Raw genomic sequence first — 25,690 nt, 5'->3', positions numbered from 1 at the left:
ATAGAGTCCCAACAGAAGGGTGCTGTGAGAAAGTGTAAATATAGATGATTGTGAGAATCAGTGGGCTTATCATGAAGAAGGAAGCAGAGTTAAACATAGGTGTGAGCAAAGTGAGGGGTGAGTGGAAACTGAAGGAAAGTTTATGAAATTTTCCATTTTTGTAAAAGAGCAGGCAGAGACATGGAGGCACTCCTCAGTGTAAAAGAGGTAAGAGAGTAGGACTGGAAAAATGAATGCTTCAGATATCCCACAGACAGATAAATACAGGTAGGATCCATACAGATTTCCATAGCAACACCTTTTACTTAGACAAAATGAGTGGGGCTAAAGTGGAACCTTTTCAATGGGAACAAATTGAGTGAGGAACATGCGGATGGTGATGTTCGTGGACTAATTGGGCCTTTATGATGAAAGGCAGAGAAACTGCTCACTATGTGCCTGTGGGGAGATTAGTGAAAGCAAAGTGATTGTGTCTAGGAAATTGGAAGTTGTTGAAATAACTGTTATTCATGACATATATTCAATCGTTGTCATAGAAAGATATCTATAACACAGATAGAGATCACATGACTACAGCATGTATAATTGCACTTCTCTAAATATCCTCCTTATAATAAAAACAAACAATAAGTGTCTGTACTATCAATAGCAGTTGCAGGTCACACAAGTTGTGTAACGTACGTGGTCACAAAGAAAACTGGCACTCATTAACCCGTAATGTATTAACTTCAGTCAGTCACTGCATGCACAATGTGCACATAATATTCAAAACGTGCAGCTCTCCTGCTGGCACACAGTGTATTGTTGTTGGTTGTTCTTTTGGTATCTGCTAATTCCTAGGGTGATGTTCCCTCTCATAGAGAGAAAGTTGAAGAGTCGGTGGTAACAATAGATCTTAACAGCAAAAGGTATGTTAGCTGTACTGACTGCAAACCCATGGAAACAAGCCAGTTGGGAGGGGATGAGTTGTAGTAGGCGGGGAATGGTTTGGATAAGGAAAAGTCGCTGACCACATTCATAGTCTGAGGTTGTTAAACTCAGTGTTGAGTGTGGGAGGGTATAAAGTGCCTGAGTGGAAAATGACATGTTGTTCCTTCAGCTTGCAGCAGATCAAGAACCAGAACCCTTAATGTAAGGGCAAAATAGCGTTGAAATCGTTTTTATTTCAAAAAAAAACTTTATTCATAAAAATACCTTTTTATACACACAGAGTGACTAAAGCTGTTCGTTCTGTACAGTAACATAATGTTGAAGAAACAAACAAACATTGGAGTTTGACTCTATCCAGCAAACAAACCCAAGATATTTCTGACAAGGTTTTATTTGCAACATCTGATGCACCGGGAGGGACCAATAACTGAATGGGCCCCCGTTTAACTTTGGCAGAAAGAGCTTCGATGGTGGTGTTTCCCCACTGCACCTTGACAGGAGCTGCCCCAAGCTTTATTGCGTCGCTCAGCACTTAGTCCTGGACCTTGGAATGTGCCAGGCTGCAACACTTGGTAAGGATCAACTCCTCGCTCTGGAAGACCAACAACTTTCAGGCAGACTAAAGAATGTTTTTCACTGAGTTGATAGTCCTCCAAGTGCAGTCAATGTTTGTCTTGGTGTGTGTCCTTGGGAACAGACCGTAAGAGCACAGAGTCCTGCCTCATGGAGCTGCTCAGGACGAACCTCACCAAAAACCATTGCGTCTTTATTCAGATTTCCTTTGCAAAGACACATTCCAGCAGATGTGTGACAGTCTCTATCCTCCACCCCCTGCAGCTGCTTCAAGGGTAGTATGCGGTGGTGCAGAGAACCCGGGCGTACAGGAAGGATCTCACAGGTAGTGTCCCTCTCACCACCAGCCCAGCGATGTCTTGGTGCTTGTTGGAATGACTTTGACAGTTTGCTCAGGGAACAACTCAACAGGATTCACCTCTCCTTTTCTCTCAGGATCTCGACGACTCTACGTGCTGACCACTTCCTGATGAAATTGTGGTCAAAGGTGTTTCTCTTTGCAAATTTCTCCACTAAGGATGTGTGTTACGGAGTGGTTGAACTATTTGGAGCATTCTGTGGCAGTGATGTCAGTCCCATCCCTTGTAACATTGGGGACAGATAGAACCTCGGTATGTAGTGACACTTGGTACCCAGGGTGTACCTAGGGTCTACAACTGCTTGATGCAGCTGCACACAAAGGTGGCCATCAGAATGAGGATAGTGTTGGGTATGTTCTTCCTCCCCTAATATAGAGTTTTGTACATGCTGTCCCTATGGACACGGTTCATGTTAGACTTCCAGATGAAGTGGGTGATGGCTTTGGTGACTGCAACAACATCGGTCCAGGGACTGGGCCAGACCTGTGCCACATACATGCCTGATGACCAGACTGTTACTCCCAGTGGAGAGGGATCGATGCTCCAAAATCGCAGTTTCTGCTTCACTTTGAACAATATGCTCCTCCCAAATTTTTGCGCATACTTTGGCCCCTCTGAACCATATTCCCAGCACCTACAGTTAATCTGTCCTGACAGAGAAGAGGATAAAGGATTGGTCAGCTCCATTCCCAAAGAACGTGGCCTCACTCTTCCTCGATTTCCCTCAGCTCCCTCGGCGGTTCGAATTGGTCACGGGAATCTGTGCACTGACACAGATCCGAGCAGAAAATGGTTACGTCATCCATTTGCAGGGAGGCTTTGATCTGCAGGCCTCTGCTGCTTGGAATAGTGACCCCTCTCAGGCTCACATCCTGCCTGATGAACTCAGCAAAAGGCTCTATCCCACACAAAAACAAGGCAGTAGAGAGAGTGGGCAGCCCTGCTTGGCTTCAGGTCTAATCAGGGAGGAGAAAGTGAGGACTGCAGATGCTGGAGATCAGAGCTGAAAATGTGTTGCTGGAAAAGCGCAGCAGGTCAGGCAGCATCCAGGGAACAGGAGAATCGACGTTTCGGGCATAAGCCCTTCTTCAGGAATGAGGAATGTTTGTCCAGCAGGTTAAGATAAAAGGTAGGGAGGAGGGACTTGGGGGAGGGGCGTCGGAAATGTGATAGGTGGAAAGAGGTCAAGGTGAGGGTGATAGGTCAGACTGGGGTGGGGGCAGAGAGGTCAGGAAGAAGATTGCAGGTTAGGAAGGCGGTGCTGAATTCGATGGATTTGACTGAGACAAGGTGGGGGGAGGGGAAATGAGGAAACTGGTGAAATCCGAGTTCATCCCTTGTGGTTGGAGGGTTCCTAGGCGGAAGATGAGGCGCTCGTCCTCCAACCGTCGTGTTGTTGTGGTCTGGCGATGGAGGAGTCCAAAGACCTGCATATCCTTGGTGGAGTGGAAGGGGGAGTTGAAATGTTGAGCCACAGGGTGGTTGGGTTGGTTGGTCCGGGTGTCCCAGAGGTATTCTCTGAAACGCTCCGCAAGTAGCCGGCCTGTCTCCCCAATATAGAGGAGGCCACATCGGGTGCAGAGGATGCAATAGATGATGTGTGTGGAGGTGCAGGTGAATCTGTGGCGGATATGGAAGTTTCCTTTGGGGCCTTGGAGGGAGGTGAGGGGGGTGGTGTGGGCGCATGTCTTGCACCTCCTGCGGTTGCAGGGGAAGGTGCCGGGAGTGGAGGTTGGGTTGGTGGGGGGTGTGGATCTGACGAGGGAGTCACGGAGGGAGTGGTCTTTACGGAATGCTGATAGGGGAGGGGAGGGAAATATATCCTTGGTGGTGGGGTCCGTTTGGAGGTAGCGGAAATGACGGCGGATGATGCGCTGTACATGGAGATTGGTGGGGTGGTAGGTGAGGACCAGTGGGGTTCTGTCTTGGTGGCGGTTGGAGGGTCGGGGCTCAAGGGCGGAGGAGCGGGAAGTGGAAGAGATGCGGTGGAGGGCATCGTCGACCACGTCGGGGGGGAAATTGCGGTCCTTGAAGAAGGAGGCCATCTGGGTTGTACGTTTTTGGAACTGGTCCTCCTGGGAGCAGATGCAGCAGAGTCGAAGGAATTGGGAGATTGGGATGGCGTTTTTACAGGGGGCAGGGTGGGAGGAGGTGTAGTCCAGGCAGCTGTGGGAGTCGGTCGGTTTGTAGTAGATGTCCATGTTGATTCGGTTTGAAAGGTTTAGAGGGATATGGGCTAAGTGCTGGCAAATGGGACTAGATTAGGTTTGGAAACCAGGTTGGCATGGACAAGTGGACCAAAAGGTCTTTTTCCGTGCTGTACACCTCCATGACTCTATTAGGCAAACATTCAATTTCTTTTTGAAAATTCATTTTAGAAATGATCAGGTGGTATGTTAAAAGTTGCAGAGAACATTCAGCATTTAGATGAGAGTTCAAGAATATAATACAGTAAAATTGTGTTAATTCTATATCCTGGTGAGATTTCCATTCATTCTAAATCAATTTGTTTGCACTGTTCAACTGCATGACTCATTCAACTCTGTTTCCACTGTGTGTATGTACTTTAATGTGTTCCATTGTTATTTCTATGACTGGATTAAAAGCAAGCTGTGGGAAGGTATGTAGCATTAGGCATTGAGCTGCTCTTAATCAGCTTTTGTCAGCATCATCAGAATTTAGCCTACTTACTTAAGTCCTGCCTCGTTGTCTTGTTTTATTTATACCATTGCTTAATGAAAATGCAATTATGCAAGATGAAGATTATAACGGTAAAAAAGTTCAAGGCACTTTAGTGTTTAAAAAATATAATGTAGCCCAAAATTTTAAAATGTACAGACAAAATTCAAGCATGTATTTCGGGTAGTAACAGATTCTTGTTTTTGAATTGTGCTAACCTTTCTGTAACTTGTTTGTCACTTTGTAGTATCAAAACTACTGAAAATTTATTTTTAAAACATTTGCATTTATGCAGCACCTTTCCCAAGTGCAAGATAGCTCAAATCACATGACAACTAATTCGGTAATTTTGAGGTGTATTCACTTTTAAAATGTAGTCAACCAATTCACAATTAGCAAGCTCCCACACACAGCAATGTAACGGAAATAGAACTTTATTTTACAATACTTATTAAGAGGTAAAATACCAGTGAGGATGTTGAAATATATCTCTTCCCTGAAATAACACAATGTCCACCTGAGTAGGTGAGACTCAGTTTAATATCTCCGTTGAAAATTGCAACAGTGCTGCACAGTGCAGCATTGCCTCAGATCCACACTGGAACATTGTTCACATCCAAATCCTGGAGTATGCCTCCTAAGGTGTGTCTATCATGGATTATCTCACAACTTGTTATTTCTTTGACAATTTTTAGGCCTTTAAAAGCCATAATCTGCGTCACATACTCACCAACTCCCCTGATTTAATTCATCTTCCGCACTATTAGCATGAGTTTTCACCTCAGCCTCTCAATGGAAAACCCAAGGTTGGTCAGAACTGAGGCTACAATAAGCTTTTAATAGGGAATTTGCATGTTTACAAAGGGAGAGAAAAACACATTTAGCTGTACATATACAGTGGGACTCGCAATTTTATTTAACTTGGAAGATAAATTATTCTTTAATTGCGTTATTTGACTAAAATATTATTCTCAAATGTACTGATGCATAATAATAGCGTAACAATCAGTTTTTCAAATGAACCAGCGCTGATTTATTCAAACACAATGCCAAATATTCCGACTGAAAATAGAATATCAGTTGTTTTACTTTCTATTAATTTATAAATACCTAAACTTATAAAAACAGAAAGAACTGCAGATGCTCTTAATCAGAGATAAAAACAGAAATTGCTGGAAAAGCTCAACAGGTCTGCAGCATCTGTGGAGCGAAATCAGAGTTAACGTTTTGGGTCAAGTGACCCTTCCTCAGAACCTCAACTATAATTTTCATTCAAAACTTCCATATTTTTACTGGTCGTTATTGAGAAAACTTTGTGTTAATATACTTTTCTACTCGACATCTTGCCTTTGTGTAAGCATCTTTTAAGTTGTATGCAGTTTATCCAGAACTTTTCAAACTAACTTTCTATAATCTTGATTTGGAGGAGCCAGTGTTGGACTGGGGTGTACAAAGTTAAAAATCATGCAACACCAGGTTATAGTCCAACACGTTTATTTGGAAGCACTAGCTTTCGGAGCGCCGCTCCTTCAATAGGTGGTTGTAGAGAATAAGATCGTAAGACTCACAATTTGTAGCAAAAGTTTACAGTGTGATGCAACTGAAATTATATATTGAAAAAAGACCTGGATTGTTTGTTAAGTCTCTCATCTTTTAGAATGAACATGTTGATTTCAGTTCTTTCACATGTAAATTCAAGAACTTTTTTTAAAGTTACATTCTCAAGTGAACTTAAACAATAGGTGCCATGTGCCACCGTGTGGGTGGCACGGTGGCACAGTGGTTAGCACTGCTGCCTCACAGTGCCAGAGACCTGGGTTCAATTCCCGTCTCAGGCGACTGACTGTGTGGTGTTTGCACATTCTCCCCGTGTCTGCGTGGGTTTCCTCCGGGTGCTCCAGTTTCCTCCCACAGTCCAAAGATGTGCAGGTTAGGTGAATTGGCCATGCTACATTGCCCATAGTGTTAAGTGAAGGGGTCAATGTAGGGGAGTGGTTCTAGGTGGGTTGCGCTTTGGCGTTTGGTGTGGACTTGTTGGGCCGAAGGGCCTGGTTCCACACCGTAAGTAATCTAATCTAATCTAATCTAATCTAATCTAATAATGCATTGAAGGTGTGAGGTGCCCTGTGTGAGGCTGTCTGTGCCCCAATGTTCAGACTGATTCAATTTCTAAAAAAAAAGATTGACAGAATTTTACATGGATTCATGCAATTTTTGAGCAAAATGAAATGTAATTTTGCAAGTACAAATTCACCCCACAAATTTATATGTGTGTGCATGCATATGAGTGGGTATGTGTATGGGGGGGGGGGGGGGGAGGGTATGAGTGTCTGTGAGAAAATGTGTGTATGTGTTTTTGAGTAAGTGTGGGTGCAAAGGAGTATAAGTCTGTGAGAGGGTGCATGTGTGAGTTTGAGTGAGCGTATGAGAGAGAGAGTGTGTGTGTGTATATACACACATATGTATATATATATATATATATATAGTGCAGTGGAGCCACCTGCGGTGTGATATGAACCCAAGTTCCCGTTGAGGCCATCCCCATGGGTACTGAACTTGCCTATCAGCCTCTGCTTAGCCACTTTGCATTGTTGCCTGACCCGAAGTCCGCCTTGGAGGATGGTCACCTGGAAGTCTGAAGGTGAATTTCCCACACCATTGAAGTGTTCTCCAACTGGGAGGGAACACTCCTGTCTTTTGATTGTTGTGCGGTGCCCATTCATCCGTTGCTGTAGCCTCTGCTCGGTCTCGCCAATGTACCAAGCCTCAGGGCATCCTTGCCTACAGTGTATGAGATAGACAACGTTGGCCGAGTCACATGAGTACCTGCCATGTACATGGTGGGAGGTGTCCCCACGTGTAATGGTGGTATCTGTGTCGACACTCTGACACATCTTGCAGCGTCTACTGTGACAGGGTTGTATGGTGTTGGCCTGAAAGCCAGGCAGTTTGATGCGAACAATGATCTGGTTGACATTTGGTGGTTGGTTCAAAGTGAGAAGTGGAGGTGTGGGGAATGTCTTGGCGAGGTGCTCATCCTCATTGATAATGTGTTGCAGACTGCGAAGAACATACCATAGTTTTTCAGCTCCCGTGAAGTACTGGACAATGAAGATTGCAGCTCATGTCTGTCTCCTGAGGAGATCATTATGGTTTCTCGCTGTGGCACGTCGGAACTGGTGGTCAATGAGTTGAGCTTTGTACCCTGTTCTTATGAGAGCCTCCTTGAGCACCTTCAGGTGTCCATCACATTCTTCCTCATCTGAACAGATCTCATGTATGCATAGGGCTTGTCCATAGGGGATGGCTGGTTTAATATGTTTCGGGTGGAAGCTGGAGAACATTGTGAGGTTATCCGTGGGTTTGTGGTAGGGTGAGGTGCTGAGATGCCCATCCTTGATGGAGATACATGTGTCCAAGAATGAGACAGATAGTAGAGAGTAGTCCATGGCGAGTTTGATGGTGAGGTGAAACTCATTGATATCACTGTGTAGTTGTTTCAGTGACTCCTCGCCATGGGTCCAGAGGAAGAAAATGTCATCAATGTACCTGGTGCATAGTGTTGGTTGGTGGTCCTGCGTAGAGAAGAGGTCTTGTTCGAACCCGTGTATGAAAATGTTGGCATGTTGGGGTGCAAATTTGGTCCCCATGGCTGTTCCATGTGTCTGGATGAAGAACTGGTTGTCAAAGGTGAAAATGTTGTGGTTGAGGATAAAGCAGATGAGTTGTAAGATGGTGCTCGAGATTGGCAGTTGTTGGTGTTGAGTACGAAGGCAGTTGCCGAGATGCCATCATTGTGAGGGATGCTGGTGTAGATTGCTGACATGTCCATTGTGACGAGGAATATTCCTGGTTCGACTGGTCTGTGGATGCTGAATTTCTGTCAGAAAATTGTAGTCTCATGACAGAAGCTGGGGGCCCCCTGTACAATGGGTTTCAGGATGCCTTCAACATAGCCAAAGAGGTTCTCACACAGGTCCTATTGCCTGATACGATGGGAAGTCCTGGTGTGTTGGCTTTGTGATTCTTCGGAAGACAGTAGAAGATGCCTATGTGAGAAGTACGTGGGATGAGGGCATGTAGGGAACTCTGAAGGACTGGATCCAAAGTCCTAAACAATGCGTTTAGTTCATGGGTGTGCTGTTTGGTCAGATCGGCCGGAGTTACCTGTAGTGTTCCTGGTTGTTCCATTGTTGGTACACTTCCTGTTCTATTCTGTTGTATTCTGAATGATGATTGCTCCTTATTTATCTGCTGGTTTGATGACAGTGTTCTGATTGGTTTTGAGAGTAGGAATGGCATTGCGTTGTGATCAGGTGATATTTTGTTCTACCTTGTGGGTGCAGCTGATGCATTTATATATTTCCTGATAGTTTGAGCATACATGTCAAGCCCAGGGCAGCGGCCGTCCAGTGGGGTCCAAGTTGACTCCTTCTTTGGTTACCGCTCTACGGATCCCTGTGATGACTGTTCCAGTTCCTTGGTGAGCTCACTGAGATCACTGCTGGAATCCTGAAAGAATTCCTGGAGTCTCATTCATCTGATGAATTCCTCTGTGTCTGCTTCAAGACCCATGGGGTTTACTTTGGCAGTGAGGCAGAAATCAAGACCCAGCTAAGAACTTCAATCTCTTCCGGTTGAAGGGTGTGGTCTGATAAGTTAACAATCGACTTCCTCGCGGTGATAGCTTTTCCCACTGCGGTGCCAGGGCAGGCTTGGCTACTGCTGGTGGTGATGCCAAGTTTCTCCAGTTTCTTGTGCTAAGTGTGCATGCACATGGTGTAGTTTTGTTGCCTTGCCTGTTTGGTAATGTCCTTTAACTGTACTGCTGTACCCTGACTGCAAGCTGAGAGTGTGAACTCCATCTTAATTTCAAAGAACTGAAACTAACATGGTCATTCTAAAAGATGAGAGACTTAACAAACAATCCAGGTCTTTTTCAATATATAATTTCAGTTACATCACACTGTAAACTTTTGTTATAACTTCTGTGTCTTACAATCTTATACTCCACAACCACCTGATGAAGGAGCGGTGCTCCAAAAGCTAGTGCTTCCAAATAAACCTGTTGGACCATAACCTGGCGTTGTGTGATTTTTAAGTTTCTATAAACCAGTTGAGTCAGCCCTTGTTTTAAGTAGTGTTCACATTTCTGAACTAATAATAAATAATTGTTTTTTTAATGCAATTTATATTGAGTGTCAGTTGGCACATGGGTACCTTTTTTTATTGTGAAACAATATATTGTCTTATTTGAATTTTTATTACAATTCAATGCAAATATACGATTTGAGCATGAACTACATTATAGGCCATCTGGTTGTTTTACTGTTGTTAGAGTCCATTTACGAAGAATGTATACAAAAATAAACTAAAACTAAACTATAAGCTGATCACTCTAGATATACGTAATCAACAGTGTGCAAATAAATGCAATGTCTTTTTCTACTCTGAACCAGACTTCCATGTCGTTCTCGATATCTTCAATTCTGCATTCAATAAACCCAGACTGCCCTTGAAAATTGCTGAAACGATGCTTGTATCGATCCATACCTGGTCTGCCAAATATTGTATTATCTGTATGTGTTGAAGGAAGGACTCTGGAATATATTGGGCATTCACATACCTTCAAAAGCCACCACTGATGAGGAGATCCAACCCTGATTGCTGTAGCAGCTCAGCCTTCTCTGAACTACAGCAGGGAGCATTTGACAACAATGGCCTCTGCAAGTTGACAAATGACCTCATGCTCAATGTAGAAATTGTGGCCACACTCCCATATTGCAGACCACAGTCCGAAACTGCGCTGAACCGGGGGTTGATGTGTTGGTGACCACATGAAAGAGTGAGATAAACTTTGTCACCAATGCCACCAAAATCACATACCATGAAACCAATGCCAGTGTCATTCCTGAAGCTAGCTCCACAAGCCATCAGGCAACACTCTGTCAGATCAATGTTGATGGACCGAACACTGTCCAGATGGCACGGAAGATCTCCTCACCTGCTGTATCATCTCTCAATATTCTGGGGGTGGGAGAACAAAGGAAACACTTTGAAGACAGTCTGAAGCTCTCTTTGAGAGAGTGGCAGTATTGACATTAGTGATTTGGAGGAGCTTGCTGCCAATCAGTCAAAAAAATCAACATTTCTATCAAGTTGCACCCATCTTTTAAGTCGCAGAATTTTGATGATAAAGTAGAGAGAGAACAGAGAAGGATTAAAAGGAACCAAATCCTGCCTTTTGCCTCATCTGCCCTCTATGAGCTAATGAGCCTGTTCAGTAACAATGCAGAAACTGGCAATCTTTGAGTGGATGTCATTCTCAAATGAAGGGGCAGTAGATGATGACAATGATAAGGAATTAAAGCAGTATTGATTGCTTCCAATTAAACCTGTTGGTCTATAACCTAGTGTTGTGTGATTTTTAACTTTGTACACCCCAGTCAAACACCAGCATCTTCAAATCTTGATTGCAGCAGACAGGATGCTGGTGTTGACAAAATCTTGGACCCATGATGCCACCTGCTGTTCATAATTGTTAATGGATCAAAAATCCAGTCTGGAGTCTGGAAGATTGGAAAGTTCTGTGGAGGGACACTAAAACAGCACTTATATCATGAACTTTCAGCAAATTATGGTACAAGCAAGTTTTTATTGAGAAAAACTATATGGAATAAAGTGTTTGAATGCAAGTTCACCTACATGCTTTTTTTGGGACCAGCCTAAAGCTGTTGTGAGGAAGGCTTCGCATTTAATGGTTTTTGAGGATTTGAGTGTGAGGGATAAAGTATATCTGCGTTGTATTTCTTTTAAAGGAGAACAACAAAAGGACATTGGGACTCTTCTTAACAAGATATTCCTTAGAAGTCAGATGTTTTGTGATAACTCCTGGCACTCTAATACTTCTGCACCAATTACAGGAAGGCCTTATACCCGAAACGTCAAAAAATTCCTGAAGAAGGGCTTATGCCCCAAACGTCGATTCTCCTGCTCCTCAGACGCTGCCTGGCCTGCTGTGTTTTTCCAGCACCACATTTTTCAGCTCTGGTCTCCAGCATCTGCGGTCCTCACTTTCTCCACCATTTACAAGGCACAAGCCAGGAGCGTAATGGAATATTCTCCACTCACCTGGATGTCATAGAGTCACATAGCATAGAAACAGGCCATTTGCTCATCATGTCAATGCAGATCAACAAATACCACATGATATTAATCATATTTACCTGCACTTGATCCACAGCCTACTATACCCTGGCATTTTCAGTGCTCATCCAATGCTACTTAAATGTAATGAGAGTACCTGCCTCCACCACCCACTCTGGCAGCATATTCCATATTTAAACCACCTTCTGAATGAAATTATTTTTCCTCATGTCCCCTGAAACCACTATTCCTCACCTTAAACATATGCACTCTGGTCTTAAACGCACCTACCATAATGAAAAGGTTCTCACGATCCATCCTATCTATGCCTCTCATACTTTTGCATACCTCTATCAGATTACCCCCCAACAGCCTCCTTTACTCCAGGGTAAAGCAAACCCAGTCTAACCAGTCTCTCGTCATTAATGAGATTGTCCAACCCAGGCAACGACCTGGTGAATTTCCTCCGCACTCTCTCCAGTGCAATCAAGTCCTTTCTTATAATAGTGCTGTGACCAGAACTGCATTCGGTATTCCATCTGCTGCCTAGCCAATGTTATGAAAAGTTGGAACAAGACTTCCTTGCTTCAATATTCTCCACCCCAGCTAATGAAGGCAAGCATCCCTCATGCCTTTTTCACCATCTTGTCTACCTGTGCGAATATCTTCAGGGATCTAGGGACTTGTTGCCAAGATTCCTTTGATCCACAGTACCTGTTAGAGATCCACCATTCATTGTGTATATCCTTCCCTTATTAGAACTCCCAAAATGTATCAACTCACATTTATCAGGATTAAATTCCAACGACCCTTACTCTGCCCAATTGCAGGTCCATCAAAACTCAAGAAGCTTGAAATTATCCAGTTCAAAGCAGTCAGCACAACATCTACAAACATTCACTCCCTCCAGTACTGACACTCAGTGGCATTTGTGTACCAAGTGCAGTGCAGAAGTTCATTAAGGCTTCTTAGATATCACTGTCCAAACCCACAACTACTGCTATCTAGAAAATCATGGGATCACAATGACCTGCAAGTTTCCCTCCAAGCAAATTATCAACCTGACTTAGTTTTTTAAAAATTCATTCACGGGATGTGGGCATGGCTGGCTGAACCAGAATTTATTACCCATTCTTAATTGACTAGAGGGTAGTTAAGAGTCAACCACATTGCTGTGGGTCTGAAGTCACATGCAGGCCAGACCAGGTAAGGACAGCAGCTTCCTTCTTTAAAGGAGATGAGTGAACCAGTGTGTTTTTCCAATAATTGACAATAGTTTCATGGTCATTATTAGACTTTTAATTCCAGTGTTTTGAGAATTCAATTCAAATTTCACCATACCAGGATTTGAAACTGGGTCTGCAGGAATATTATCTGGGTGTTATTTTTTCAGTGTTGCTGGGTTAAATCCTGGAGCTGTCTCTCCAACAACATTGGAATTGTGCCTCATCAAATGGACCAAGAGGCAGCTCACCACTACCTTCTCAAGGGCAGTTAGGGATGGACAATATTTGTTGGCCCAGCCAGCAAAGCTTGAATGAATAAAAAGAAAATGTTTATTTACTGGAGGCCACACGCTTGGATTTAAGACAGTCAAACCTGAGTGCTGTTATGAATCCAGTGTGAAACCAAATTGTCATCTTGAGGAGCTTCCGGAAGTATCCTCAATGCTGTTTTCAGAGAAGCTGTACCTGAAAGATGCCAGAAACAACAGTCCACATTTAATGATGTCAGTCCACCAATGCCAAAATGCCAGACTAACAAACAGTGGGTGGCACGATGGCTCAGTGGCTAGCACTGCTGCCTCAAAGCGCCAGAGACCAGGGTTCAATTCCTGCCTCAAGCTACTGTCTGTGTGGAGGTTGCACATTCGCCCCGTGCCTGTGTGGGTTTCCTCCCAAAATCCAAAAAGATGTGCAGGTTGGATGAATTGGCCATGATAAATTGCCCAGAGTGTTAGATGCATTAGTTAGGGGGTAGGGAATGGGTCTGGGTGGGTTACTCTTTGGAGGGTGGGTGTGGACTTGTTGGGCAGAAAGGCCTGTTTCCATGCTGTAGGTAATCTAATCAGCTATCTCAGCCCTTCGCATTTTTGCCTTTGAAAACTAACCTTCATTGAGCAACATTTCTGTTGCCCACCTCTGTGAAGAAAGAGAAATTCGTTTTACCCTTTCTTTGATCTGAATGGGTGTTTTTACTGGTCTATTGGATGGCATTTAGAAGCATATACAGTTATACCTTCATATTTCTGGTTGTGTTAATTAGCTGTAGATTTGCGTTATGGATCAATAATTTTGTCATTGATTTAAAAAAACTGGTTGGTTGATCTCTTTCATTATACACTTTATGTACATACAATATCTCATTAGTCATATCAGTAACTGGGTTAAACATCTAAATTTACGTTTTGATCAACGGAGAAGTGTGACTAAAGAGAGAGATACAATGCACACCTCCAGCCTTACTGTAACTCTAAAGATTCTCAATAGTAGTTAGCATAGGAGCAGATGAAAGTTGCATTGCTGCAGAAGGTCATGTAGGTTAAGTTATTTAATAAAAAAGTAATGAGAGTAATTCACATTCAGTTTTTATAAATTCATGATTTATGTTTCGGTCATACTGGATTTATGTTATTTATTATATTTTATAAATCTTGAACACGTCAATTAAAAAAAAATTAAATGCTGAAAATGTAGAGCTGGTCGGTTTGATTCAGAATTCTTATGCTGGTAATCCTGCTGTGTATTCCTGCCACTTCTAACATTTTATTTGTATTTGAAGTCTAGCAGTGAGAACTACCTGAGGAGGACCATGCATAGACTATACATCACCCTGTCAAGGTTAATGGCTATGTTGTAAGCTATGTCAGACATGAATTCTGTCTCTGTTCAGACATTAGGAAGCCTAATCCAATAACCTAACTTTTTTGGCTGCAAGTGTCTGTAAATGTTGAAATGGTCAGCAAAATTATTCTTACCCCTTAGCAGGGTAGCAGGCTGGAAATAAAACCCTGTTACTCCTGGAATTGTCACATTTTATCAACATTAACAGAATTCCTCAATTTACTTGTCTTTTAAGATCCTGGTTAACAGAAAACATGGACCAGATTTATGTACTTAACAAGAATTACTATTAATTAAAAATAAACAGATTCTAGCTACTGATAAATGACAACAAGCTGCTGATATATAACTCAACTTGATAAAACTCTAACCACCTCAGTAAACTTCCTGCACACACAAACAGGCAGGCACAGATCGACAGAAGGTAAGATCATTTCTCCTCACTCCTGTACCTTTTTCATAGAATCCCTATAGTGTGGAAACAGGGCATTTGGCCCATCGAGTCCACAACGACACTCTGAAGAGCATCCCACCTAGACCCACCCATTTCCAGTAACCCCACATTTCCCATGGCTTATCCACTTTGCCTACACATCCTTTTGCGTTATGAGCAATTTAGCGCGGTCACTTCAGCTAACCTGCACATCTTTGGACTGTGGGAGGAAACCCACGCAGACACAGGGAGAACATGCAAGCTCCACACAGAGAGTAGCCCGAGTTTGGAATCGAACCCAGGCCCTAGCGCTGTGAGGCAACAGTGCTAACCACTGAGGCACCGTGCTACCCTGTACAATGGTCTCTAGCCAAGAGTTTGCTGGGATGATAGTTTTGGATTGCTTGGCATTGCTGTTCCTCAATCTCTCTTCTCTTCTCCATTTACTTGCAGGAAGCATAGAGCGACTGGGTAAATTATTCAAAACAGGTATAATTAGAGTAATTCACATTCAGTTTTTTTAGGTTTCATGGCTTTTATAGGTTTGATAGGTATTTCAATCATTCTAGATTAATGCTATTTATAATAGTTTATAAACCTTGACTATGTAAATTTAAAGCAACAGTTTGCATCAATTGATGAGGAAAATTAATTGGGGACCATTCAACTAGAACCTTATAAAACACTAGTCAGGCCACAACTGATGCAGTGTGTGCAGTTCTGATCACTGCACTATAGTAAGGAGGTGATAGTACTAGAGAAGATTTACAACAATGTTGCTTGGACTGTGGAGTTTTAGTTATGAGAAGAGATTGGCTTGAACTACTGTTACTTTCTTTGGAACAGAGGAAGCTGAGAGGAAATTGATCGAAGTATATAAAATTATTCACCAGAGAGTAGTTAAGCCCTGGAACCCAAAGGGTGTGGAAGGGTGCAAGAGGCAGAAACTCTCATAGCATTTCAGAAGTAACATTCACACCCTATAAATGCCAGGGAATGACCACCTTCAATAATCTAACCCCTTGGCATTCAACATCAAGCACCATCACTGAATCCCCCACTATCCACATTCTGGGAGATACCAAAATCTCAATTGGACTCACCATGTAAACGCAGTGGCTACAAGAACAGGTCAGAGGCTAGGAATGCTTTGGCAGGTAACTCACTTCCTATCTCACCAAAGCTTGTCCATTACCAACAAGGCACAAGTCAGGAGTGCATTCATCCACTGGATTGATACTTGTTTGAAGAACTAAACAAAAACATAAGACTGCTCTTCATTGTCAATGTTCTGAGTGCTGCTACATCTAACATTGCCATTTTCAGCTCTCTGAAGGGTGGAAATCAGGTATTGCTATTTGAATGTGTGAAAGTGGAAGGGATGCTTGATTTTGTCTTGAGTCTCATTTAGCTTAGCTTCTAACCCTTTTATTTTATCCCATAAACTCTGGTTGTGGGGCAGATGCATTTTGGAGCTTATTTCGGAAGTCCAGTGCCAGGGGTTAGATTTTCAGATCATCATGTGGTAGAGATAAAAATAAAGCTTTCCTTCAGTACATAAAGGTCGAGTTGCCAAGATCCCGACAGTATGGTGGTTAACTCACCCACCTCCATTTACAGTTCTGTAGGATTTCTTGGCTGCAATCGTGATCTTAAGAGAGGTAGCAATTAGGACAACCAAAGAAGCGTGGAGTGATAAACACTAACAAAAATATAAAACAGAAAGTGCTGGAGAATCTCAGTAGGTCTGGCAGCACCTGCAGAGAGAAAAACTAGGTTAATGCTTTGAAACCCTGCTTCAGAACAAAACGCTTGCTTCAGATCTCCAGAATCAGCAATTATTTTTGTTTTATTTTACCATTAACAGAACGTTTGGTGCATATTCCAGAAAAAAATTCTGTCTTCAGGTTTATCGGGGGGCAAATATGTAAAGAGCCCCCAACTGTGCCTGGCTCTGATACTATGCAGCTCTGATCATTCTGATTCATGTGATTAATTACAAAAACCCCTTATGGAGTATTGTTGATACTTTGACCACTTTAACCATTCCACTAGCCACACTCTCAAACTTTGAACTGACGCAAGGTTTGAGAGGAAGTAACCAAACAATGAGCAGGTTTAGTGTTGTTTATTTGGTCATTTTTGCTAATCCAATTTCTATGCATGTACTTCTAAGCTGACAAAGGAACCCTGTTGCTAATGTAGTGAATGGAGACATTGATTTAATGTGCTTATGATTATAATGTACAAGCTCATGTCCAATTTCCTGTTGTTGCTTGGAACTGTAGTTGTAATTGCTTTGCCACGTATATCTAGAACGTGGCATTAGTCAGATTGATACATTCTTTATAGTGATTCCTTTCACTGCAAATTAGAAGCCTTGATCGATTTGTTTCAGTGGCTCCCTGAAATAGGAGTGATTTACTCTTTGCATTCCCTTTGTAGCAAGGAGTCTCATCCACTAGAACACATATTGAATTTTCAGGTGATTTATCCAGAAATCTGTTCCCTTGTCAGGTGAGGTTCCCTGTTGGAGGTGAGTGGACAGAACAACAACCATTATAAGAGGTTGTTTCTCTAATGCAATCCAAGAGGTTTTTAGTGGTGAGATCTGCGTTGCGACATTTAAGTTGTCAAAATTTATATGAGAATAGTGTGGGACATTTAAACTAATTAAATATTGTTACATCTGTTTTGACATATGAACATACAACAAACATAAGCATACACACGAGGACATGAACGAAAGATTAGCAGATTTGTTTCGAAAGTTATTATCTCTGCTTGACGTGCTTAAAAGTTGATTGTTTGAATGCTTCACTGTGTAGCATTAGTAATGAACATTATTCTGTTTGTATGAAGCTTACTATTTTAATCCAACGTTGTTAGATTTGAACAGGTAATTTTTTTAATACACACACTAACACCCCTGTTACTAACTTCATTTGTCTTCATTTCAACCTCTGCGTGATACAGTTTTGATAATTGCAGGTGTCTCATTGCATTATTCAAATTCCAAGAATACTGTGGAGACAATCAAAGTAATATCTGGAGTGGAGAACAAGTATAAACTCAATCAGATTTTGGATTTATTGATATTCACACTATGACCCACATAATTATACAATTATTTCCTTTTTTATTCACAGTAATTGCTAGTCACCTGTTTTAAACATGGATTCACTCAGAGATCTATCAATGTGACATGTTCTAAAGCTGCTCAAAATATGCTGGACTCTTTTGATTTTGAGGAAATGCACTGTTTCCCCATCATGTTTTCACACAGGTTCATTCATTTGGAGGCAGGCAGAAGTTTTGACATTGGTTTAATTTACACAACTCTTAGGATGACTAAAATAAAATATTGACATCTTTTTAAAAAAGTTTTGTGTTTATTGAAATGATTTGTGGATGTTCCAATAGGCACTAAATTCATTTAATTAAGAAACGTGAAAGATGAGATTTGTAGCAAAGAACAATTTCACCAGCTCATGACGAAATTCTATTTGTCACTGATACTTTTTAGAACAAGATATTTACTTGAGACCATTAAAGACCGACATTAACAATGTTTCTTCATCAAGCTTGACGCTAGATAGTGGTTTGATGAATATGTACTTAGTTTTGTTTCAATGAAAACAGTTGAAAACCATGCTAATAGAATGTTGGGGCCGTTTTGTGGCACAATGATAGTGCCCTTATCCCTGGATGGGGAGGCCCTGGTTCAAGTCCCACCTGGGCTCCAAGGTGTGTAATAACAATGGGTGGCACAGTGGCTCAGTAGTTAGCACTGCTGCCTCACAGCACCAGGTTTGATTCCAGCCTTGAGTGAATGTGTGGAGTTTGCACATTTTCCCTGTGTCTGCATGGGTTTCCTTCGGCTGCTCTGGTTTCCTCCCACACTCCAAAGATGTACAGATCAGATGAATTGGCCGAGCTAAATTGCCCATAGTGTTAGGTGCATTAGTCAGGGGTAAATATAGGGTTGGAGAATGAGTCTGGGGTGCATTACTCTTCAGAGGATCAGTGTGGACTTGTTGGGCCAAAGGGCCTGTTTCTATATTGTAGGGAATCTAATCTAATTTAAAATTCTGAGCAGGTTGATTAGGAAAAAAAATAGAAAGCTGGTTAAAGGGCAGAAAACAGATAGTAGTGTTAAGAGGTGTTTTTAAGACTGAAAGAATGGAAACTGTAGTGTCCCACAGGGATAAGAATGGTAGCCCACAAACCCACCAACACACTAAAACAGCTTAATGAACTTGAAAGACCCTATACAGACAATGAGCAAAACCAACCTCATTTACAAAATACCGTGCAAGGCCTGTAACAAACTACATTGACAAACAGGCAGAAAACTAGCCACCAGGATACATGAACATCAACTAGCCACAAAAAGACATGACCCTCCCTCACTAGTATCCTCACATATGGATGAGGAAGTACACCACTTCGACTGGGACAACACATCCGTCCTAGGTCAAGCCAAACAAAGACATGCACGATAATTCCTAGAAGCATTACATTCCAACCGGAACTCTATCAACAAACACATCGAGTTAGACCCCATCTACCACCCCCCTGAGAAAAGGAACAGGAAGTGACTTCACCACAGGAAATAACATCACCACAGGAAATGAAATCACTAACCCAAAGAAACCCAAACATATAAATAGAAAGCAGGATTTTTCAGCATTGCTTCACGTGAGGTCCACTGAAGATGTTACCTAGTAAGGAAATGAATCTTTCAGCTCAGCGAGCATACCTACATCCAAGACCTCAACCTGAGCTACAAATCTTCTCAAAACTCGATAAGAATGTAGATCATTCTCTCTCTTATGTCTTAAAACAAAGTTAAAATCACACAACACCAGGTTATAGTCTAACAGGTTCATTTGGAAGCACCAGCTTTTGGAGCACTGCACCTTCATCAACCACCTGATGAAGGAGTGTCGCTCCGAAAGCTAGTGCTTCCAAACAAACCTGTTGGACTATAACCTGGTGTTGTGTGATTTTTAACTTTGTTCACCCCAGACTAACACCGGTGTCTCCAAATCATGTCTTAAAACAGGACTTATACCTTTAAGTTTGCTAACTTTTTCTGATGTAAGATACGGGGGAGTAACAGCTCAGAGTTTGAGCTCCTGCGTTCATTCGCTTCCATCTGCTTTTCTTTCTTTTTTTCTTCCTTTTTGCTTCTCACTGACAGGACAGACCTAACAAAACTGGCAGCACAGTAGCATACAGTCAGAGGGAGTTACCTTGGGAGTCTTCGACATTGGCTCCGGACCCCATGAAGTCTCATGGCTTCAGGTTAAACATGGGCAAGGAAATCTCCTGCTGATTACCAAATAATTATGGACCATGTACCTCTCTCAGCTTGAACAGCACTTGGAGGAAGCACTGAGGGTGACAAGGTGTACTGTAGGTGGAGTATTTCAATGTCCACCACCAAGAGTGGCTCAGCTATAGCACCACTGATCAAGCTGGTCAAGTCCTAAAGAGCATAATACTGGGTCTGTGGTAGGTGTTGTGAGAACTATCAAGAGGGAGAAACATACTTGACCTCCATCTTTACAAATCTCTCGGCTTCAAATGAATCTGTCCATGGCAGTATCAGTAAGAGTGACCACTGCACAGTCCTTATGGAGATAAACTCCCACCTTTACTTTGAGAATACCTTCTATTGTTGTGTGGCGCTATCATCATGCTAAGCAGGACAGACATTTAGCAGATCTAGTACCTCATGACTGGATATCCATGAGGCACAGTGGGCTATTAACAGCAGCAAAATTGTATTCCAGCACAATCTGTAACCTCAGGACCTAGCATATTCCCATTCTACCATTAATATCAAAACAGAAGTTCAACCCTGGTTCAATGGAGACTGTAGGAGGGAATGCCAAGAGCAGCACCTAAAAATGAGTTGTCAATCTGGTGAAACTACACAACAGAACTACTTGTCTGCAAACAGCATAAGCAGCAAGGGATTGACAGAGCTAAGTGATCCCACAAACAGTAGGTCAGATCAAAGCCCTGCCACATCCAGTCATGAATGGTGGTGGACAATTAAATAACTCACTTGAGGATCCGCAAATATTCCCATCCTCAATAGTGGAGAGCCCAGAACATTGGTGAAGATAAAGACAAAGCATTTGCAACAATCTTCAACCAGAATTATGAGTGCATGATCAATCCTGGCCTCCTCCACAGGTCCCCAGCATCAGAGCTGCTATTCTTCAGCCAATTTGATTCACTCCACATGATAGCAAGCAATGGTTGGAGGCACTGCATACTACAACGTTCAATAGCTATGACAACATTCAGACAATTGCACTGCAGATTTGTGTCCAGAGCTTGACATACACCAGGCCAAACTGTTCCAGTATAGCTGTAGCACTGGCAGCTAAACAACAATGTGGAAAAATGCCCAGCAATATCCTATACACATATACACTGGACAAATCCAATCTGGCCATTTAATGCCCCATCAGTCTACTCTCGATCATCATAAATTGATGGAAGGTCTCATCAACAGTGCTATCAAGCAGCACTTGCTCAGCAATAGCCTGCTCAGTTACGCCCAGTTTGGATTCTGCCAGGGGCAGTCAGCTCCTGACCTCATTGCCACCTTGGTTCAAACACGGACAAAAGAGCTGGATTCCGGAGGTGAGGTGAGAGTGGTTGTCCTTGTCATCAAGGCTCTATTTGACTGAGTGTGGCATCAAGGAACCTTATCAAAACTCTACCAGGGGTTAAACACTCTGTTGGATGGAGTCATACCTAGTACTTAGGAAGATGGTCATGACTGTTGGAGGTCACTCATCTCAGCTCCAGGATAGAGGCAGAAGTGGGTACTGCAGCTGTTGGAGATTAGAGTCAAGTTTAGAGTGGATGAGATTAGATGAAGGGCTTTTGCCCGAAACGTCGATTTTCCTGCTCCTTGGATGCTGCCTGACATGCTGTGCTACTCTAATTTTGACTCAGCTCCAGGATATCTCTGCAGGAGTTCCTCAGGTAATTGCCCAGGCCCCACCATCTTCAGCTGTCTCATCAATGGCCTTACCTCCATCATAAGGTCCGAAGTGCAGATGTTCGCTGATGATTGCGCAATGTTCAGTACAATTAGAAAATCTCAGATACTGAATCTGGATAATATTCAGGCTTGGGCTGAAAAGTGGCAAGTAACATTTGCACTCCATAAATGCTGGACAATGACCATCTCTAATGAGAGAAGATCTAACCACCATCCCGATATTCAATGGTGCTGCAGTCATTGAATTGCTTAAGTATCAACATCAGGGTGGGGGTTATCATTAACCAGAAACTGAACTGGGCTAGCCATTTAAATAGGGTAAAAACAATGACTGCAGATGCTGGAAACCAGATTCTGGATCAGTGGTGCTGGAAGAGCACAGCAATTCAGGCAGCATCCGAAGACAGGCAAAATCGACGTTTCGGGCAAAAGCCCTTTACAAGAGCAGGTCAGAGGCTATGACAGTGCAGTGAGGAACTGAGCTCCTGGGTCCACAAAGCCTGTCCACCATCCACAAGGCACAGGTCAGGAGTGTGATGGAATTCTCTCCACTTACCTGGATGAGTGCAGATCCAGAAGCTTGAAATCATGCAGGATGAACAGTCCACTTGTTTGGCATTACATTCACGAGCATCCACTCCCTGCACCACAGATGCTCACTAGCAGCAATGTGTATTATGTACAAGTGCACTGCTGCTACTGAGCATCGGTGGTCAGTACTGAGATCCTTTGGCAGCAACTTCCAAACCCCACTTCCATCTAGAAAGACAAAGATAACAGATACATGGGAACAGCATGACCTGCATGTTCCCCTTCAAGCCACTCACCCGTATCCTGAATTGGAAATATATCACTGTTCCTTCAGTATTGCTGGGTCAAATCCTGGAATTCCATCCCTTATGGCATTGTGGGTCAACCTACAGCACATGGATTGCGGTGGTTCATGAAGGCTACTCACCGCCACTTTCTCAAAGGGAACTAGGAATGGACAATAAATGCTGACCTAGTCAACAGCACCCATGTCCCATGATTGAATAAAAAGAAGCATGGATATAAAAGACTGAATGGCCATCCCCTGGTGTTTTAAGGACTCTCTGACTCCATGCATTTCATCATGTAAGATTAGGTTTTGAAATGATCGCTTTGATGAGGTGCAAGGCTAGTGGAGAGGAACCTGGTGAAAGTGGTTGTCGGCCTGAACTGTTTGCATGGTGGAATCTTATCAGCAAGCTGCTTGGGCAATTGGAGTAACATATCTAGTAGGCAGCGATAGGATTAGGGTTTTGGTTAGGGTTAGGATTAGGATTAAGGTTAAGGTTAAGGTTAAGGTTAGGGTTAAGGCTAGGGTTAGGGTTAGGGTTAGGGTTAAGGTTATGGTTAGGGTTAGGTTTAGGGTTAGGGTTAGGGTTAGGGTAAGGATTAGGATTAGGATTAGGGTTAGGGTTAAGGTTAGGGTTAGGGTTAAGGAGCACAGAAAGCCTGTGAAACCCAGTCAGTCCAACTACTTTAACAAAAAATGTGATGGAAAGTGACTAGAAAGAAGTCCTAATGTGCATGCTGACTCAACAAATATAAGTTTTGAATCTTCCCCTTACTTATCATTACTTTCCATGATATAAACCAAAATAGTAATGAGAGAACATTGCACTGGAGATTTAATTGTATTCCTAGTATGAATGGGCTACTAAGGTGACTGCTGAAGGGCTTTTGCCTGGGTCATCGTTTCTCCTGCTCCTCGGATGCTGCCTGACCTGCTGCACTTTTCCAGCACCATGCTCTCAACTCTGATCTCCAGCATCTGCAGTTCTCACTTTCTCCTACTAAAGGTTACTGTCTGTTTACGAGGAGAAAGCCCCACCTTTCACACCCTTCACCAAAATGATTTATTATGCTATCCTCTTATCTCTTCAAAATGAGAGATTAATTTCTTGCTTCTTCCTAGGTTTGTTTTTCTTCAGCTGCAAAGACAAATATCAGAAACAGTCACTGTTGGAGGATAGAGATTCTGCAACCAAGTGTCATTCTGCATCATTCTGGGACCTTACAGAATAAAATGTCCATCGGTCAGGTTTCTTCCTCATCTCAATATTCTTGGAAATTCTCGTTGAGAGAGAGAGGGATGGTCTGGTGATCCTCCTGGAGACATCACCTCCATCCAGGGTGGGACTGGATTATATTCTCAGGTCTAACTGGAGGCTTTTAATATAGACCTCAGTTTGCCCAGTATGACCTAAATCTGCCAAGAACAGGGGAAGTCTTTGCACCCATGCATCCCATACCGGGCCCACTGAGAATCTCAAGGTAATCCAGTTCAAAATTAATCGACCTTGAGAGAGTAAACATTCAGACTAATTGTGGTCTAACCTTTCCCTCTCAGCCTGACAGGATACGTTCTTGTTTATCTGTCTGTAAATAAGGTGTCCCGATTGTGTGCCAATAGTCATGGGAATTAATCCCTGTATTAAAATTAACCAATCTGTAAGATTTTGATACAGTTAGTGGTCAATTAAAGTAATAGAAATCTGCCCTGCCCACACCTCCATGTTGTAATGGTACTGCTGAATTTATGCATTCACTAACAACACCAACTTGCATTTATATAGTACCTTTAATGGAGCAAAATATCCCAGGTAGTTCACAGGAAAATGATCAAACAAAATTTGACAGCAAGTTGTGGAAGCAGAAATGGGAAAACACAATCAAAATCTTGTGAAAGAGTTTAATCGTAAGGAACATCTTCTATGTGGGGAGAAGGGTAAACAGAGAAGGAATTGCAAATATAAAAGATTAGCAGATGAACCTACTCACCAAACAATGCAACAATTAAAATCAGGGATGCTCAAGAAGCCAGAATTAGAGAGGCACTATTTGTTGAAGAGTGCAGAGCAGGAAGACATTACAGGGATTAGGAAGATCAAAGCCACAGAGGAATCGGAAAGCAGTAATCAGCCTACTCCAATTAATAATTGTCCTACTTTCACTCATGCCATCCAAGAGGAACACTTCCTTGTCAATTCCATAGAAGATTGGCCAAGTTGCTACAAAAGGCCACCAAAGTCTGGAGTGGATTCTGAGTGTGAAACACTGAGAGGAATTCTATCTGTTGACGAGAAGCAGGTTTAGGTGCATGTGGGCACGGAGGTAAAGATCAGAAAGACAACATGGAGGTATTTGAAAACAGGCAGGAAAATCCCTCCAAGGTGTTTGTCAGATATTTCACATTTTACTTTGCAATGAAAAAGCAATTTAATGTAAAATTCTGATTTTGCCATCAGCACACAGATTTCCTGAAATGTATAGATCTCAGCAGGATGCACAAGGCAAAAATGATTGAACATCAAAGCTGACTTGCTAGAAAGTGTTTAAACAGAGACACTGGGCATTTGCCAATGGGAGAGGTCTGTACTTTAAACATTTCTGTTGAGGAAGTGATTTTTCGGATTTACAGAAAAAAATACCACTTTTCAGAAGCCATTTTATTTACATAGAATCCTAATTACATTGCTGCAAGCTTATTCGTTCCCAGTCATCACTGTAAGATGGCTGCAACTTATGCAGCAGTTCTGAACTCAAGAGATTTGGACCATCACTGCCAATCTCAGGAGCAGTAACCAATAGTAACAGCAGCAATTGCCTTGTCACCAGCCACGTTCCATATGACAGGTCAAGGGTTCAGAGGTCATGGTCAATGAGG

The 25,690-nt window shown here is 42.5% G+C and overlaps 1 pseudogene; it reads right to left on the bottom strand.

Moving 5' to 3' along the window:
- Nucleotides 1-2,566: 2,566 nt before the first annotated feature.
- LOC148150525 (uncharacterized) lies at nucleotides 2,567-8,373 on the bottom strand (annotated as a pseudogene).
- Nucleotides 8,374-25,690: the final 17,317 nt, after the last annotated feature.

The sequence above is a fragment of the Chiloscyllium plagiosum genome, unplaced genomic scaffold, assembly GCF_037043375.1.
Source record: "Chiloscyllium plagiosum isolate Xiang-an unplaced genomic scaffold, Cpla_swu_hap1 HiC_scaffold_3, whole genome shotgun sequence".
In the NCBI taxonomy this organism is placed as follows: Eukaryota; Metazoa; Chordata; class Chondrichthyes; order Orectolobiformes; family Hemiscylliidae; genus Chiloscyllium; species Chiloscyllium plagiosum.
Note: the sequence above shows the minus strand (reverse complement) of the source record. Positions and strands in the feature narration are given on the sequence as shown.